Source organism: Cupressus sempervirens, chromosome 5 (assembly GCF_028749045.1).
Source record: "Cupressus sempervirens isolate cs-2001-9-10 chromosome 5, ASM2874904v1, whole genome shotgun sequence".
Lineage (NCBI taxonomy): Eukaryota > Viridiplantae > Streptophyta > Pinopsida > Cupressales > Cupressaceae > Cupressus > Cupressus sempervirens.
In genome coordinates this window covers 812699196-812709111 of record NC_143122.1, presented here as the reverse complement: position 1 = coordinate 812709111, position 9916 = coordinate 812699196, and the positions used below count along the sequence as shown (strand labels likewise).

The following is a 9916-nucleotide window of genomic DNA, read 5'->3' as shown; positions in this document are numbered from 1 at the left end:
TTGTTCTTTGGTTTTGCATTTCTTTGTTCTCCATGCTTTGATGACTCACCTTGCTTGGTAGATGATATGAACTCGGAATAGCCAAATTTAGTAGTATCATGGGGTCTTCTTTGTGCTTTCAACTATTCATCAAGTTGTCTCATGGTCTCTCCAGATCTGTTTATTCTTTTAGTGATTTATTTTTCAATTCTCACTTCATTTTTTAGATGATTATTCTCTGATCTCAGGTCTACAATCTCTTCCACATTCCTAGAAATTCCATGATGGCACTTAATAACTAATTGACCATGTCAAATTGAGTGTATCAGCCTTTGTACTTAAGTGATCCTTTCATCAAGTCTTGTAGCTATTTTATTCTTATTTTCATTAGATGTTTTCTTATCTTCTTCAACCTTTTTCTTTTGTTCCATGAATTCTCATAGTCTTACTGGGTCCATTTTGTGCTCTGTCTTCAGTGCTCTCACTTCTTTATTTAGGATGTTGTTCTTTTCCAATATTATCTTCTATTGCTAGATAAGATTCACTAGACTTGCCTTCATCACATAAGTCCTCAATGATTTCTTCCTAGTAATCTGTGTCATTTTGTTGGATTGCCATCACCTTCTTTCTTTTTAAGGGTTTTCTCAATTCCTCCTTTGTAGCCTTAAATTGTTCCAAGGCAATGTGCAAATCAAGCTTTTGATTCTCAATCACCTTTCCCATTTTGTGAGTTTCCATCTCCAAGATCTTTGACTCTTAATTGGTCAAACTTCATGCTTAGAGAACTATGTCGTGATGCCAATTGTTGGAAATCTAATGGGAAAGTGAGATGTTGGGGGAGGTGAATCAAGATCTCAATTATTTTTACAACTTCAAACATGAAACATATTTAACATAATTCACCAACTCCTCATTGACCTTAATCATGCATCATCATGCAATAAAATGTAATACCATGTAATAAAAAATCTACCATCTATTAGCAAGAATAAAACTTATAAACAAGTAATCAACACATGACACAAGATTTGGTAATGCAAAAACCCTCCAAGGTGAAGGTAAAATTGTGATGAAATGACACCCCCATAATCTTCACTAGTGCAGTAACAAAGTGCCTATTAGGGCTAAAATTAAATCACTTCTTATGATCTACCCTATGAAGGGTCTTCTCTGTTAAAATCTTACAAGATTGTTGAGTCTACCTTTAAAAAATGATTTAACTTCACAATTAAGTGAGTACTCTATTAGAAGATTTATAATAGGCCCGTTAGAACCACTTTGTTAAGATATTTACTCGATACACTTGTTAGAATGTAATAATAGTACCTTGATCCTTTGATTTGCACTAAAATGCTAATAACATATCTTCTTTATCCAATAAGTAATCACCTCACCATGGCTAATCTCCAATATCTCATCACTACACTACTCAGTTACCTTACTCCTTTGCAACTTGTTGATTCTCTTCTAGCTTTGTATACATGTATTCATCTAACTCGCAACAATATTTTATGTCTTGAAACCCTTCTTAAATATCCATTTTAAGAAGTTTCTAGATTGTAATCAATGATCCACATTTATCCTTTTTGTCTCTTAACCTTCCTAATTTTTTTGTAGTGTCTGCCCCTAGTTTACATTCAGTTATTATTGTGGAACTCTTTTAGGCCAGTTTATGCTTGATGATTAGTAGCATTATCTTTCAGATTATTAGATATTATTTTCATACTCAGTAAATTATATGATGAGACTACTTGGTACTAGTTACTTCGTGTATGCGTGATTATACCTTGATGGTGATTATTACAGTGATTTTAGTTATTTGATGATCTTAGTTAGATGGATTATTTATACGTGGTTTCCTATGGATACTTACCCCATATTGCATGTGTATGGTGTGCGTGTATATTTTCTTTATGTATGGTGTTTCTAATGTAGTTAAGGAAGGGAGTCGTAGTCACCTACTAGTCAGGATCTACACGATGCACCACATCTTTTCATTGCCTATTTAGTTTAGAATATATGCGTTTATACATGCATGGATTTTATGCAGATTGCAAGTACCAGGTATCGACTTTCTTGAATTGCTAGGATGAGTGTACCCTATTGCAATATCTCAATGGTAAGAGGGAGGAGATAAATTCTTGAGTCCAAATCCTAACCTTTAAACCAATTGTGCTAGAAAATTAGGACAAGCATCTAAAATGATTACCCTTTCAAATGTGTCATATGACGTAAATGTGTAATTATAACCCTTAAGTTTGATTTTGTATGTGGTATTTTATGATGGGTTTTCATATTTCATCTTGTAGGTCTTTGGTGATTTTTCTATTAATTAAGGCAAATTAAAAGATTAATTAATGATTTAATTTAATAGGAAAATATTATGATATTTTTAATATTTAATTAATTGGGGAATTAATTAAATAAAAGAATTAAAATTAACAAGAAATTTATAGTATAATTTTAGAGCGTAATAATATTAATTTAGTTCAATAATAATATATTTAGGAGATCATTTTTAAATAAATGCTAAATATTATTATTACTTAAGTTAATAAATATTTTATAATAAAAAATGCTTCGAAAATAAATTAAAGAGTGAAAGAGAAATTAATTTATTAAAAATATTTTAATTTGCATAAAGTGTGCATGAAGTTTCAAAAAAGGTAATAAGGAGCTAAAAGATTGTGATCAATGATTTCCATCGCATGATCACACAATCAGTGCCCTAAGAGTTCTTTTTGCAGGGACCGAGAATTTTGGAGTAGTGAATTTTCAAAGAGAAGGTTTTGAGAGAAGAGATTTCTCTCACAATCTTTGAGTGATTGTGAATTAGCATCAGAATCATGTAGAGCCTCGTGTTTTATTCACCCAAAGATTTTTTATTTCTTCGAATTTTTGTTTTCATTGTGCTTGTTGAATCACTTGTTTCAAATTTCGTCTGTGATAAATCTTTCAATCTCTCATTGTGAATTACTGTTATTCATATGAATTCTTATGTGTATAAAGATTGAGAATTAGGAAACCCTCGTTCCATGAATTGAATAATTGTTAATTGATCAGAGTTAGTTTTGAAAAGAAATCAATTTTAAATTGAAAATTTGATCGTTGATTAGGGTTTTCCTATCAAATTGAATTTGCTATGTTTATAATATATATATAAATGATTTGTTTTGGGGTGTGATTTGTTTTAAAAATGAATTTTATTAAATTATATATAAATGTGTGTGTGTGTGTGAGTAATTTAATGTGGGTGAGAGGCAGGTTCCACACTCCACCTCCCCACCTGGTGGCATTCATGGTCGATGTTGATCGTAGTAGGTATTGCGGCAACAAACATCAATGGCAGCCAAATGACAACCTTGATGGCCAACCAATGGGCCTAAAACACTAGATTTAATTTGCAATTTTTCTTTTAAAATTTGTTTGATTATTTTTATTAAAATTTAATTATTATTTTATTAATATTTTTATTAATAAGATTTTTATTAATTATTAATTTAATTAATTAATGAATTTTTAATATAGTTGTTTTTAATTAGTTATTAATAATTTTATTATTAATTTTTTTAATTATTAATTAATTAATAATTAATAATTAATAATATATTAATATAGTTTCTTTTATGATTATTAGTTGAATTTAATTAAATGAAGTTTAATTCATTAATTTTATTAATGATAAATATTATTGAATAAAGTGTGAATTTATTCATTATGTTATTATTTAATAATTTTTGATTATTAAAATAATCATTAATTATTAAAATAATAATTTATTTATTAGATTATTAAAATAATGAATTATTGATTATCTCATAAGATAAGGGCATTTGTGCACTACATTCAAATACAGGAAATGGGTTAAGTTGTAAGGGTAAAATGTAAACCTCATATATTTGGAAACTTACATTGAAAACGAAAACTCTATCATAAACTCAAACTATGTGTTTTCAAAATCAAACCAAACTATGAAACTACGTTGTTAATTGTATGTTCTCTTATGTTTTGGGTTTGGGTTGACTAGAGTGTTGACTAGTCTTAGGACGTCTATCAAAGGCTTGGGAGTTCTGTGTTTGTGATATTATGATGATTTGATCTTGATCTTTTAAACTCAACCATGGTAATGTGTCTAGTATGCTTTATGATGAGTTCGAACCTATTGTTTGTTATTGCTATCAATGTTCTTGTGTGATAATGCGAGGAATACTATGACATATTTGTCTTGACCTTTGAGTCTTCGATCAGTTATTTTTGGGATGCTTTCTAGTTGCTTGTAAAGAACTAAGGTGTTATTGTGAATTATCTTTTGATGCTTTCCAGTCACTTGTGTAGGATAGAGGTGAAAAACTACGATTCTTTGATTTGTACTTTTATGAGCTTAGGGTAGGTTATCTATATGTAATGTCGGGAAGTGGCTTGCAATGGAGGCCAAAGCCCAAAGTGGCTACCAGGGTAACCCATTGTAGGTTATTTAATAAGTAAAAACACTACGCTAAATGAGAGTAAAATGAACCTAATAAGAGTCTTTGTCCTTCCTTTCCCATGCCTCGAGTGCTAGTACAAACTAGGATGGGAGTAGAGAGGATGCTTGGTTGCGACCATGCATTGTTAGTATGCCTTGTCAGTACGAAAGGATACTAGTGCCGCATAGAGTCACTAGGGGTTTGGGGTCAAGTTAGATTGCTAGAGTAACTCTAAAGTTGATTCATGTAATGACACTTTCCTACTTACATAGTAGATTCCCTACGTGTCTTTGTATGCCTCTAGGTCTAGATGTCAATTTATCTTGAAACCTTTGAGTTAGATTACTTTTAGGGTTTTCGTTGACTTAGATATTACTTTTGATGTTGGGATTGATATCCTGTTTGGGACTTGAGACTATCTTCTCAGTGCGATGGGAGTAGACCTTTTTGGGTTACCACGAGGTCATGTGGTAGTGCTTTTTACTTTTACCATTGAGATTCGTCCATTGATGTCGTGGCTGGAGTTGCTTGTTTTGCATTTCCTTTGATTCTATCTTTGTGTATTATGGTGGATGTTTATATCTATATGATGGATGATTTCACTTATTGTATTGTGCTTTGTTTCATGGATCTGAAAGGGATGATGTCAACTATTTTATAAATGTATATTCTTTCATCCTTTCATACCCTATGACATTTACAGTGGATGATTGTGCATTCCGAATTTATTGCCAGGTGGCATTCAGAACAAATGTAAATTATTTACATGGACTTGGACTTATAGTTATTCTTTTATGTGGATGTGTTATTTATTGGACTTAGTATAATTTAAATTTAAATGTGATTCAACGTCTTGGGATCCTTAAGGAATGCAATCTGTTATGTTTGCTTATGTATGATTGTATGTTATTGCTTCCGCTACTTTATGATTGTTGTACATGTTATTCTTCTATAAAAAAATGTTTGGCAAACTTAGTAAAACTTTAGGTTAGTTCTTTTGGATCCCTTGGCGAGGCATTACATTTTTTATTAATTCTTCATACTGCTTAGGGATTAATGATACAAAATTACAGGCATAATTTCCTCCTTTCTGTTCATCTTGATTATAGAAACATGTTTCATGCTTGGAAAAATAGATAGAATTTTGTGCCATTCCAAACTCATATACTCAAATTGCATAACTAGGCACATATAGCCCCTGATGTTTTGTCATGCTCGTTTCTTAATTTGATCCTCAACATGAACTATGCTTGATTTGTCTTCTCTCTGAAATGCTCATCTTATATAACATGACTTATATGATATGTTGTCGTCTAGATAGCTCAGAAACAACTAACTGCTCAATGACTATACATTGCTCGACACAAACTAAGCTTGTACACTTCTCTTTATAACTCAACCTTCATTGTAGCTCGATCGTAGTATTGAGCGACCAACTTTGCCTTACGAATGGCTAAGTGGTTTTCACTAATTGATAATACCAAGATTTCCTTTAGGGACAACAAAAACATCAATTAGAACTATAAACAACCTCAAGCAGGCTCTAGTCTTTTTCCAGCTCCCAAAGAATGACCATCTTGTTTCTCAGTTTGCAAGAGGCTAGATGTAGCTCTAGCACTATAACTCATCTTCTTGGGTTGTCTCCATATCTTTGACTTGCTTGTTGTGATGCCCATGACCTCTTTTTTCATAGTTCTATTAGTAATCCTTAAGAAAGAATTTAGAGCATTATTCACAAGACATTTCTCACTCATTCTTCATTTTTTTAGTTAATTGAGTCCCTCTCAATAATCCCCACTAAGGGGTATTCTTGAGTACTTTTCCTCTTCCTCCATGGCCAACATATCCTAATTCCCTTCACCAATTTATAGAGAAGTCATTGCATCCTCATTAGTAGGGTTCTCATTGTCTTGGTTTTTATTTGAAATCTCTTTGTTCTCTAAAACATTGGGGAAAACATATCTTGATCGTCTTTTTCTTTCCCCTCATAAAAACTATTCCTGTTGTCATATTCATTATGTATTCTCTTCAAAAGAGGTATCCTCTTCCCCATTTACTATTTTTTTAAAATTTCAAATTAGGACCCACCATATTTTTTGCTAATTTTGCAAACCATCTACGTCTTGATCTAGGGGTCTCCCCATCCTTCTTTTTTAAGTTAACTAAGTCTTTCTCAGTAATCCCCACTAAGGGATCTTCTCAAGTACTTGGGATCTTTCTCCATGGCCAACATATCTTGATTCCTTCCATCAATTTATAAAGATGCCACTGCATCCTCATTATAAGGGTTCTCATTATCTTGTTTTTCATCTAAAATCTCTTTGTTCTCAGAAACATTAGGGGAAAACATATCTCCCTCCTCTTCCCCCCACTCCCCTCATAATGACTATTCCTATTGTCATCTTCATTATCAGTATTCTCTTCAAAAGACATATCCTCTTCCTTATTTACTATATTTTTTCCTTTTAAAGTAGAACCCACCACATTCTTTGCTAATTTTGCAAACCTTCACTTCTCGATCTATGGGTCTTCTCCTCAATTTTTACATTTAACCCTTCCATTAGTATTTTCCTCATTTTTTTGAATGTCAATAGTAACCCCCTTACGAATAGGGGATTTATAGAGTTTCTTTTTGGAGGGGTTAGGGAGGTCAAGAGGGGTATGCGATAAACTTTCCCTTCATGCCAATATTAAATATATTTATGTAAAGGAAGAAATTACTCTCATAATTATAGATACGCACGAAGGTTTTCATTATTTATTGTTGAATCTCACATGCACCAATATCAAGCTTGTTTGGTCCTTTCATGGAAAACAAAACAATCAAACTTGCTTTGGGTATGTTACCAAATCCTTGAGAAGTAAGACTTATTATCAAATATTTAAGAAGTAAGACTTGATAGTTGTACGAATACATTCATTTCTTATTAGTTTAAGTAATCTACAATACATATGCTAGGTCTAGGTTGATTATCAACTTCAGATGTTTTTATGATTGTTTTACCACCTCTAACCATGACTTTTCCTTATTATTATAAGAAACACATTGAATGTATTTAAATTAAAGACATAGTAATGTATTGCTCAAATTTGTGTTAAAGAGTATTCACAAGAGTTGCAAAATTTGAGTTTCAACCTTTGAACTTGGATGGTGAAGTATGTGATTGAAAGATGCTCCAATGTCTATGATCTCGTCCTAGAATATTAGAGTGGTCAAATCAAAGTGGGTAATGCGTTTATAGGGATATGCTTATTTCCAGGCACGACACATGAATACTATGATCAATGTAAGGAATTTCAATATACAAAAAGAGATGATAAATTGTAGGTACACCTAAATGTAAGGTGATATAAAGTAAGACATTTGAACTTTAAAAAGCAAAAAAGATATGATAAATCATAGGCACAATGTATGATCAATGTAAGGAATTTCAAAATGCAAAAAGATAGGATAAATTTTAGGTACACCTAAATGTAAGGTGATATAAAGTAAGAGATTTGACCTTTAAAAAGCACAGGTATGATAAATCATAGGCACAACACACAAAAACATATGATCAATGTGAGGAATTTCAAAATACAAAAAGATAGGATAAATTGTAGGTACACCTAAATGTAAGGTGATATAAAGTAAGATATTTGACCTTAAAAAAGCAAAAAGATATGATAAATCATAGGTGAATATGAATGTAAAGTAAGAGGTTTGACCTTGACTAAGATTAAGTCATTTGTCAATATATTGATATATTAATACACTACTCAACTCATATACCTATTTTCTGTTAATAAGCTTAAATGGAGCCGTTCCAAGTTAGGAAGTAGGATAGATCTTGACCATTTTTAAATAATTGCTATAAATAATGTTTTAGTAAGAAATAATATAAAGAAAGTCCCAAAATATACAGTCCTTGTAATATTCCCACAAACAAAATTGATGCAGCCGTAATTGACGAATGGATATAGTGAAGGTATTGTAACATCATAAACTCTGCCCTAGTTTTTGGCTGCTTTTATATAAAAATTCTATATTGAAAAAATAAGAATATAAATATAAATGTAGTTACAAATATTTCAACGTTTCTTCAAATTCTTCGGTGAGGGCTTTCTGCAGCCACTTTTCGGCCTCCGCCATGAAAGAAGGGCTGAGCCGAACCATCAGAACACAAAATTCGTGCTCATTCAGAGCTCCATCACCGTCCAAATCTCCTTCCTTTACCATCGCTTGAATTTCTGAATCTGTCAAAGATTTCACCCCTAAAATCGCAGAATTTTTCCTCAGACTTTGAACGGTGATCAAACCTAATTGCGGATCCGCCAGTGAACGAAACCCTTTACACAGCTCCGCCATTAAGCCGGCCCCGCCCAATTTCTCCGCCATAAGTGGAAGAAAATCTTGAAATTCCGCCATTTAAGTATACTAACACGTATTCTGATCCTGCGAATGGATTGAGGAATGAATTGCAAAAGAAATGAGAGAATTTGTAAATCCGAAACCGAGAATGTATTGCAGAGAGAAATGAGGGGAGTTGTTATAGCATCCATCGCCGACTCCTGAAAGAAATCGTCGAGGGAAAGTTAAACAATAGAAATTATGAGGAAAGTGTGCATCACCGTCCAGCATTGAAGTCCAGTTGGAAACTCGTGAAGAACGATTCAAGAAAGGGTGGGTGTTTTGAATTGAAAATTACAGACGGTTTGCAGCGTGCACTTTTCGCAAGAGCTGGGAATTTCCTTGAAACCCCCAACGAATCTGCTATCATATAATCTAATGTCAATTGACGGATTTATTCCCGTTCGGCCATTTTGAATCTCGCCCTTTTCATATTTCAGCACGAGGTTCTTGCTTCTTTGAAGAAGGGTTGGCTTTCACAACTTTCCTCCGTCGGTGATGATGTCAATTGCAAACGTGAGCACAATTCTAGGGGAAAAAGATAAAAGCATGTAGGAAAGGATGAATTGTATAAGAACCCTTTTCACTCGCTAGAAATGACTAAATTTCAAAAAATGAAAAACATAATAATTTTTTTTGAAATTTCTAAAATTTGATCTTCATGATTGTATATTTTGTGATCGAAAACAACAAAATTTTTGAGAAAATTTCGCTGTGTTTATGAATTTGAAAAAAATCATGTTTGACTTTTTATGTCTTTGGTATGTTTTGTTTGGAGATTAGCCAACGTCGTTTTCTAATGAGTGTAATATGAAGAGTTCATTTATTTATATTTATTGATACAACATCTATATTTATCAATTTAATGTTAAAGTTTTTCAACATTATTGTATGAATAACTATCATTTAAAGTTGTTATTGCAATGATAATGATAATTGTTCATAATTAAATAAACTATATTTTTAGTTGTGAAATCAACCAATCTTGTAATGTAATATTAGCTACATAAGTATAGGTATTTGTTTTGAATGACTATTAGTCTATAGGTTTTTTTTTGCACAACTATTAGTCTTACTTTTT

At 32.1% G+C, this 9916-nt stretch overlaps 1 pseudogene across 1 annotated transcript; it reads right to left on the bottom strand.

Moving 5' to 3' along the window:
* Positions 1-8453: 8453 nt before the first annotated feature.
* Positions 8454-9439, bottom strand: LOC149558378 (calcium-binding protein KIC pseudogene; annotated as a pseudogene). The gene has a single exon (XR_016352464.1). The product of XR_016352464.1 is annotated as a calcium-binding protein KIC pseudogene (transcript).
* Positions 9440-9916: the final 477 nt, after the last annotated feature.